The sequence below is a fragment of the Propithecus coquereli genome, unplaced genomic scaffold (assembly GCF_000956105.1).
Source record: "Propithecus coquereli isolate 6110/MARCELLA unplaced genomic scaffold, Pcoq_1.0 Scaffold45, whole genome shotgun sequence".
NCBI classification, from domain to species: domain Eukaryota; kingdom Metazoa; phylum Chordata; class Mammalia; order Primates; family Indriidae; genus Propithecus; species Propithecus coquereli.
This window is the reverse complement of record NW_012150285.1, coordinates 1024824-1035224: the sequence shown is the minus strand read 5'-3', so window position 1 is coordinate 1035224 and position 10401 is coordinate 1024824.

Here is a 10401-nt window from a genome sequence, read left to right as displayed (position 1 = left end):
TCTTAATGCAGTCAGATTGAAAAAAAAACTACAAAAGAATTTGTAACCTCAGTAAAAATCAATAATGTCAATTATCTGCTTTGTCCAACCTTGGCAGTACTTTTTGCCTTTTGGGATTCTGCTAATAGAATAAACTTTTACCATCCATGTGTTCTATGTTAATTAAGAAGACTCATATTTTTGTGGTCGGTGTTTTCACAAATTTCTAAATACAATAATATATTGCTGAGAATAAGGTAGAGATATTAACCACAGTCCCCAAGGGAAAATTTTCCATTGGGGAAATATTCACAGATTTCATTTTCCATCTTGTGTTTTTAAACAAGTATCACATAAGTTTATCATATGTTTTCAGATGTTATAGAGCAAATATGAAAGCGAAGTGCAGTTCAGTGTTTATCACAAAGACTCTTGCATTGTGGCTAGATGCCTACTAAAATCATTTCTTACTGAACTCCTCTTATTCTTGTCCCAAATGATCCAGAGAAGAGATGCTGAGGCTTAAACTACATAAGAGAAGCAGTGTAGCTTAGGATTGTGTACCTTTTGCCATTAGCATTCTTGGGCTCAAATCCTTGTTAAAACTCATATATATTTAACTACTTAGAGCCTCAGTTTTCTCATCTACAAAATGAGAATAATATCTGCCTGGGGTTTGTTTTAAGGAATAAAGGAGATAGCTTGCATAAAATAGAGCACAGTGCCCTGTTCATTTTAGATGTTCGATAAATGAAAGCTATTGGGATGACGGTGTTATTGATAATAAGGGCGAAGTTAATCCTACAGTTCACCACTGAGGTATTATAAAGCCCCTGCATCCACCAGGTGAGATATTCAGGAAATTATTTCTACCTAGCAATGGGCAAGGAACAATGACAATTTTATCTCATATTCAGTATTCTCTTTATTTCAAATACCTTTTTTCTTAGCATTAAAGCACTACCTATTTATTCTAGCAATTTTGGCATATTCAGAACTGTATAAAGAAGAAATTAAAATTTTTCTAGGCTTATATTTTACTAGCATGATTTATTTGGTATTTCATTGCATGGATAAACCATAATTTATGTAATCAATCATACCGCCATTTTATTTGATACTTTTTTACTATTATAAAAACATTTAGATAAGCATATTTGCCTTGAACAGACATCTTTGAGCACGTATCTATGATTATTTCTTTAAAATCAAGTCCACGAAAGTTCAATACCTGGATCCATCTAGTAGTGTGCATGTTTTTCAGGTTTTTGATATATATTGCTAAACGCCTCCAGAAGTGTTGCCATGGCTACCCTTATTAATGTCACATCTGAGAGCACCTGTTTCCCATCAGTCTTCCCAACATTGCATATTATTTAAAATTTCTTTCATTTATTTTTTTCTATGTATAAAATGCTTGAATGCTGCAGGATTTAGAAGGCTGCTTTTTGATCGAACTGTGTCGAGAAGGCTGAAAAGGCAGGCAATCAACTGTCAAATAAAAGATTTGAGGGCAATATAAGCTTCAGGAAGTATTCGAAGTGCTTCTAGAAACTCTTTACTCTGTGGTTTACAGTATAGACGATGAATTACTGACCCTTTGCTGGTCCCAGTAATAAACCATTTGGAAGCAACGAAAAGTATTCACACTGTTTCCCTTGGAAAGAACCCAGGGTCAGGAGTGGCTAAGTGTTGGGGGTGGGGGAGAGGACGTTCTTCAGTGTGCGTGCATGAGTACATGCACTTGGGAGGGGGGAAGTAGGGGGGTGGAAGTGGCGGAGGCAGTGGAGGATAATGCCGAGATGGAGGAGGAATATGGAGCACTGAATGCTACAGTGGCTTGAACGGTGAGATTACATCATTTTGGATCCCGTGCCAGTTTTTATTGTTTTTTGTCCCACTAGGGTTCTCTCAACTTTGCTCTCTCTCTTCTCCTTCCCTCTTTTCCTTCCCCCATTCTTCTTCCCTTCCCTGCCTTCCTCCCTTTTCCCTTTCCTGAAGCCCCTCTTAATATAAAACCCAAATATTTTCAAAAAGAAACTTACCACGGACGAAATGAATAGAACATTTTATACACTAGAAACGTGCCCTGAGTCCTGCATCACTTAATTTCCTTATCTGCAAATGGAGATGAAAATATCTGCCCTAAAATGTCACAGGTTGCTTTTGTTTTAAAGAGCATAATGTACAGAGAGAACTTTGTAGTATCAGGAAAATACAAGAATTGTTTAAAAAGAATTTTTGTAAAAGAAAGAACAGCTTAGCTCAGAGTTAAAAAAAAAAAAAACTTGGTCGTGAAGTAGTAGCTGTGTCAAAATTATACCTTGGAGCATAAAAAGAAGCAAGAATAAATATGCAAGAAAACAATTTAAGGAACCTACTTTAGCTGTAGCTCAAAAGGGATATTTAAATGAAGTATTTATTTAATCTGGAGATACCTCAAGCCTCTTTCCCTTTTCATATGTCAATATTTCTTTTATTTCAAAAGAAAAGGAATCAAAATTCTTGCTTGGAATATTTTAAGTAGTTTTTTAAAAAAATGGGAAGAAAGCAGCCTTACTGTAGAATGGTAGTTCTTAACCTGGACTAATTTTGCCCACCAGGGCACATCTGGCAATGCCTGGAGACATTTTTGGTTGTGACAACTGGGGGCATGCCACTGTCACCTAGGGAGTGGAGGCCACTCACTAAACATGGGTCAGTGATGCTGCCTTTGGATAAGCGTCTTTGCCTTGAACAGACACCCTTGAGCATATCTATAATTATTTCTTTAAAATCAAGTTCACGAAAGTTTCATACCTGGATCCATCTAGAAGTGTGCATGTTTTTCAGGTTTTTGATACATATTGCTAAACGCCTCCAGAAGTGTTGCCATGGCTACCCTTATTAATATCACACCTGAGAGCACCTGTTTCCCATCAGTCTTCCCAACATTGCATATTATTTAAAATTTTCTTCCATTTATTTTTTTCTATGCATAAAATTCTTGAATGCTGCAGGCTTTGGAAGACTGCTCATTCATAGAACATCCTACAATACACAGAACAGCCTTCACTAAAGAATTAAGCATCCCAAAATGTCAGTAGTACTAAAGTTGACGAAAGCATACTTGGCATCGTATCATAGAATATTTGATTAGTGATGTATAGCGCACATTTTATAACAAAGCAAGTTGCATTTCTAAAGTTTTATCCTGTATAACAATGCCTACTGGAGCAGAAAATTAAGGGGAAAATGTGCTTATGTTACTGATAAGACATCAGATGCATGATTCTGTGACTCCAACCCTGATCAAAAAGCCAGAAATATCCCCCGTTAAGGTTTATTTTTGACTCATTTTTTTCTGATCCACATGAATTTTTTTTATTATTATTTTCACACATAAAGAAATAGACAACAGAGCTTGATTTTCTGGAAAGGACATATGAATGAATATATATTTCTGAAGCACCCCAGAGCAATATTGTATAACACACTGTGTATTTTGATAACGTCTCTAATTAGAGAAAGTCAGGATGGTTGAGTTAAAATAAGCTAAATATAAATTAAATAAGCATGCATAGGTATGTACAGGTTATGTGTGTTCAAATATTTTTGGTTTAAACAATAGATAATATACAGCTAGTGAAGACAATTTATATAGGAAAGAATACTGAAATGGAAGAATCAAGGAACTTTTTTCTAGTATCAGCTAGGTGATCAAGTTAATTAAATTTATCTGAGCCTCATTTTCCACATCTACCAAAGAGAGGGACAAACTAAATGATCAGTAAATTTCTTTCCAGTTGTAAAATTCTGTGACCCTAAGTCAGAGTGCTGAATCAGTAGGTTTTAAAGTAAATGTGCTATACTTCCTGGCAAGAAAAAATAATCCCCTAGAATTTAGCTCTGTTGGCATATCCTAAGCCTATCTCCCCAGGAGTACTTTCTCAAAGTGAACTCTAACTTCAGAAACATCACTGCCTGTTACAGTGTTTTAGGACCAAAAGACGTGGTGATGATGATGTGATGCAGAATATTATGGTGATGTCATCATTCAGTGGTAAATACCTACTGGAAGAGGTTATGATTTAAAAGATATTTTACTCCTTAATAAGCTGTTTAAAGGATACCACTAGCCATTATGAAGAACCCAAAGATAGTTGCAACAGACTAACAAACCACTTGAATCAAATTGAACTATGAATTAGAAATTGTCACATGCAGCAGCTCATTTGTTAAACCCAAAGTGCAAATACAAATTGTAAAGACTAAATAAAGCTATTTGATTCCATTTAAACTTACAAAGCACGATTTTTATGTAATTTACTTCTTACCAGTAGATGTCAGTGCAACCTAATTAACCAACATTTTAGCAGTTTAATACCTGCTAGTAAACCGAGTGAAAATAGTCTTAAAATAGCAAAGTTAAAAACCAACTGTCAGTGTTTTTGATTAAGAATATCTTCTTAAGTGGAGCTATAAAAAATATCAGTCCTTCAAAAGTTAAGTTAATTTTCTTTGAGGCTATTGTAAAAGGAATTGCGTTTTTGATTTGATCTTTGGCTTGACTGTTATTGGCATATATGAATGCCACAGATTTGTGTGTATTGATTTTGTATCCTGAGACTTTGCTGAATTCATTTATCAGTTCTAGGAGTCTCTTAGATGAGTCCTTGGGGTTTTCCAGATATAATATCGTATCATCAGCAAAGAGCGAGAGTTTGATCTCATCTGTCCCCATTTGGACACCCTTAATACCCCTCTCTTGCCTAATTGCTGTGGCGAGGATTTCGAGCACTATGTTGAATAGAAGTGGAGATAGAGGGCAGCCTTGTCTGGTTCCGGTTCTAAGTGGGAATGGTTTCAATTTTTCCCCATTCAATATGATATTGGCAGGGGGTTTGTCATAAATGGACTTGATAATTTTAAGGAATGAGCCATCTATGCCTATTTTGTTGAGAGTTTTTATCATAAAGGTGTGTTGGACTTTGTCAAATGCTTTTTCTGCATCTATTGAAAGAATCATATGGTCTTTGTTCTTGCTTTTATTTATGTGGCGAATTGCATTTATGGATTTGCGGTATGTTAAACCAGGCTTGCATCCCTGGAATAAAGCCCACCTGGTCATGGTGAATTATTTTTTTGATGTGTTGCTGAATTCTATTTGCTAAAATTTTGTTGAGGATTTTTGCATCTATATTCATGAGGGATATTGGTCTGTAGTTTTCTCTTTTTGTTGTGTCCTTTCCTGGCTTTGGTATCAAGGTGATATTGGCTTCAGAGAATGAGTTAGGAAGGATGCCATCTTTCTCAATATTGTGGAATAATTTCTGTAGTATAGGTGTGAGTTCTTCTTTGAATCATTAGAGAAATGCAAATCAAACCCACAATGAGATATCACCTAACCCCAGTGAGATTGGAGTCTATCAAAAAATCCCAAAACATCAAATGCCGGCAAGGATGCGGAGAGACAGGAACACTCTTACACTGCTGGTGGGACTGCAAATTAGTGCAACCTCTGTGGAAGAGAATTTGGAGATATCTCAGAGAGCTAAAAATAGAAATACCATTCGATCCAGCAATAGCACTATCAGGCATCTACTCAAAAGAGCACAAAACATTCTATGATAAAGACATCTGCACCCGAATGTTTGTGGCAGCACAATTCACTATTGTAAGGATGTGGAAACAACCCAAGTGCCCGTCAATCCATGAGTGGATTATTAAAATTTGGTATATATATACAATGGAATATTACTCAATCATAAAAAAGACAGTGATCTAGAACCTCTTATATTTTCCTGGATTAAACTTAAGCCCATTATCCAAAGCGAGGCACCACAAGATCGGAAGAATGGGCTCTACTTGTACTCGCCATCGAATTGCTACTAACTGATCAACACTAGGGTGATCACATTGCAGTAATACTCTCCAGGGATTAGGGGGATTGGGTGGGGGTAAACCCGCAACTAAAGGACGGGGATCATAGTAGGGGGGAAGGGCATGTTTTTAACCCTTGCTTGGGTGAGGCAAAGACATAAAGTGTGACCATAACGTTTGTACCCCCATAATACCCTGAAATTAAAAAAAAAAAAAGAAAAAAAAAGTTAAGTTAAAATGGGTCCTTGCCTAGGTAAATTATATTACATAAGTTTTAACACTTCGTTATCATCATAATTTATGTCTTTTGCAGCAACTTATAAAAGACATGACCTTAATTAAGTACAAAATGCTAATCTGTGGTAGAGTGTTAGAATAACACATTGTTTTAGAAATTCACACATCATAGACACTAGAGCCAAACAAAACTCATTTATCTTTGAATAACATATACAACCCCTTAGAAAAACATTAATTGCTAAAGAATACTAAAAAAAAATCAATAATGTGATACTGTTTGTTTTCTAGAATGTAGCCTTTTGCTCTTAGAAAAAGTTGTAAATTTAATGACAATAACAGCAGCACCTCTTATGTGCTGAATACTCACTCAGCTTATATTATTCTACATAATCTTCGTACCAGTCCTGCAACGTAGATACCAGCATCACCCACATTTTGAGAATACAGTGACTGACCTTCACAGAGGTTAGGTAATTTGTCTAACTAATAAAGGTTGCACAGCAGCCAAAATAACAAACCACAAATGATCCAAGGCTGTACTCTTCCCTTTATGCAATACTCCATTCCTTTAAAAATGCTATTTCATGACTTTATATGGAAGAGGCCTCTCGTTGCTTGTTTGTCACACTTAAAGCTAAAGCTACATTCTGTACAAAATATTTCTACAACGATGATATGGGACACAGCTAGAAGTAGACTAAAATAAGGATAAAATAAAGGAATATGTGTAAAATTATTTTTTAAAAGCAGAAGTCATAGTTATAAATTTCTTATAAAGTTAAACATGCACATACCATATACTAGCAATCCCATGCCTAGGTATTTACTTAAGACATATGAAAATATATATCCACAAAAAGACCTGTACACAAATGTTTATCAAAACTTTATTTATAATCATCAAAAGCTGGAAACAATGCAAACTTCCATCAATTAGTTAAAGGATAAACATATTGTGGTTTATCCATATAGTAGAACTCTAGTCAACACTAGCAGAGAAACAAACTGACACAGGCAACAGCATAACTGAATCTCAAAAGCATTAAGCCACGTGAAAGAAGACAGACACAACGGGCTGTACACTGTGTGACTACATATATATGACACTCTGGAAAAGGCAACACTATAGGGACAGAAAACACATCAGTGGTTGTCAGGGTCTGGGGTGGAAGAGGGGATTGACTACAAAAGGGTATGAAGGAACTTTGGGGGATGATAGAAATATTCTAGATCTTGATTATGGTGGTGGTGATGTGACTCATAGTATTGTACACTTAAAACTAGTGAATTTTATTTTTCGTAAATTTTACTTCAATAAACCAGACTTTGTTTAAAAGGGAAAGACATTAGACACATACAAAGTATTAATGATGTCACCAGTAATAAGATTTCTGAATAGTTGAATCAAACAATATGAGGTAGAAGAGAAGTTAAGGAACAATCTGAATCCTTGCCTCGCCTGGGAATGCTAGAGAACAGAAACCAGGGCTCTAGAATCAGCTTGCCAGCCATTGCTGCGTGACCTTCAGTGAGGCATTACTGCTTTCCGAGACTCAGTTAACTTACTGTTAAAGAAATTGCATTAACTATTTAAAGTCTTTAAACTTCTTGAACTTTTCAAGCTAGAAAAACAAAACCAAAACAGGAGCAGGTTCACCATTCCAAAAATTTTCCCCCTTGCTGCTCATCAAAGGAAAGCCCAAGTATCACATGTAATTGCTTTGATAGGGACATGGGGTTCACAATCTTAGCTATTATCAAACTCCATTCCTTTGGAGAGGGAAATTATACAATTTGGCCAGCAGGTGTCATGCACTCATTTATTTTTTAAAAAAACCCCGCCTATTCTTTATATCAAGATGCTTTTTAAATGAATATTTGCCTAATATTTTCATCTGTAGTGATTATGAACATTGTTTCTATGTATAAATGCTTAGAGGAAAAAAAGATGTCCTAAATATTCAGTCTATTCCTCAATTTTTTTCTTAGCTCTCATCAGGAATGTTAATTAAATCTATACACCAAGACTGGAAAAAAAATCTCTTTTACTCCATTATGTTTAATGTTTCAAGGATTTTTAGAAAACAGTAGTGGCTTACCCAGTCTTGGCAAACTGAGTCCTTTGATAGCATTCTCTTCTTTCTCAATGTCACCTATTGCATGAAGCCTTCCTCTGGCATCTCCTGTACCATAAAGCTTTATATATCCTAAGTAAAACATCATCCACATTTTCTTGGAACTGATTATGTATAAGTCTATCTTTCATCTCTTTGGATCACCCCCTGAACTACAAATTCCTGGGAAATACCAGTGCTTCATTACACAAGTGTGTAGCATTGTACCTTGTGCTCAATAACATTTGTTGATAATGAACAATAAGTGAATGAATATTTGAATCACTTTTACCATCTCAAAATAAATGGTGTCTCTATGACCAGGTGAAAAGTAAAAAAAGCAATGGGTGTTCAGATCAATTGAGAAGCACATAAAGCCACGTGACTATTTTCCCTAGAAGAACATAGGGGATAATTGTGGCTTACAGAAAGAAGTCAGGGCAGCAGCATATAGCAACCAAAAATTTGAGATAATGGGGTAGATCCATGGCTTATATAATGAACTAGTGGGAAGTCTTAACCGTTTGTGCCAAAGTTATTTGAAGATGCCTATGGACTCCTTCTTAGAATAATGTTTTTAAATAACATAGAACACATAAGATTACAAAGAAAACTAATTTGAATACAGTTATCAAAATATTTTTAAACTATTTATAAGATCTAGCAGCAGGTTTAAAATAACTAGTATAATTTCATAAAAGTGATGAGTGTAAATGATATTTTGAGAAATCTGCGACAACTGTAACATGATATGAAAAAATATTTTTGACAGTCACAGGCACTGCAAATCTTCCGCAGTTTTTGCCTAAATTCACGATTGGTGAAAATGCTAGATTTCAGGCTGGTGAAATTAAAGTTGTAATTTTTCTCCTTTCTAAATTCATAGGCCCCTTAAATCCTATTTATGAATCACCTGAGGGGGGTCTATGGACCAAAGGTTAAGAACCCCTGGGCTGAAGAGAAGTTAGGATGTTGGAAAACAAGGAGTTATGAAGGATGAGGGAACAAAAGGATTTTCCTTCTAGAGTCCTCTCTCTCTATCTTCCTCTCTTCAGAAAGCTCACGGTGTTCACTTCCTTACCTCTTTTGTATTCTTCACCCCATTACGATAGGGATTATATCCCTGTCACTCCATGAAACCGTCCTTTCCCACGCCAAGCTTCGTGTCTAGGCATTACACAGTCCAATGGATACATCTTTGTCCTTATTGTATTTGATTTCTTTTTGGCTTTTTCACAGTGGACTGCTCTTTTTTTTTTTTTAAGCATCTTTCTTCCTTTGGCTTAACTCTTTCTTTTTCTCTTACCACTTTGGAGCTTCCTTTTCAGCCTCCTATTCTATCTGCTCTTCTGCCTGTGAATGTGTCCCTGGAGTTCTACCTACGATCTGCTTCTCTTCTCACTCTGCACACTTTGTCTGAACAGCCTTATCCATCTAGCCTACGTCTCTAACCCAAGCCTCTTTCCTGAACCTACAACCCTATGTTCAACTGTCTATGATACACTCGTCTGAAATGTAACAAGGATCCCTCAAACTCAACGTATCTAAAACTGAACTCATCCTCTTCCCCTCTCTGTTTCTTCTTTTACGTTCTCCATTTTGGTGAAGGACATTGCAATCCAACACCTGACCAAATCAAAAATTTGGAAGCTATGTTTTACTTTGTCTTCTCTCTCACCCCCAACCATAAAATTAATTACCAATCTTTCAAGAGCATCTATCTTTAAGATCTCTCAAACTTGTCCCTTTTCCCCAGCTCTGCTATTACTGCCTTAGACATTTTAATAGCTACTCATCAATCATTGTTTACAATGTGTCAGGTACTATGCTGAGTATTTTACACACACTGTCTTTTTTAATCCTCATATCATCCCATGGTGCAAGACTTACTATGCCTAAAATTACGAATGAGGAAATAGAAGCCCAAGAAGGGAAAGAACTTGTCCACAGTCATAGGGCTTTTAAGTGGCAGAGCCTGGACCAGGGCCTGGATTGGTCTGCTGGGCTCCGAAGTCCTGTGCCTCCTTGCTGCCTTCAGGGTCTCCGGTGTTCCTTGCCTGCAATCTATCCATCTCATCACCACTAAAATTCTTCCTCTCAGAGGCAAATCCGATTGCCTTACTGTGCCCCCTGTGGTTGGCAGAGTCCCTGAGCCCCTGCACCTCAGTGCCCACACTCCTGCGCTGGCCTTCAGCTGCCCGCCCTG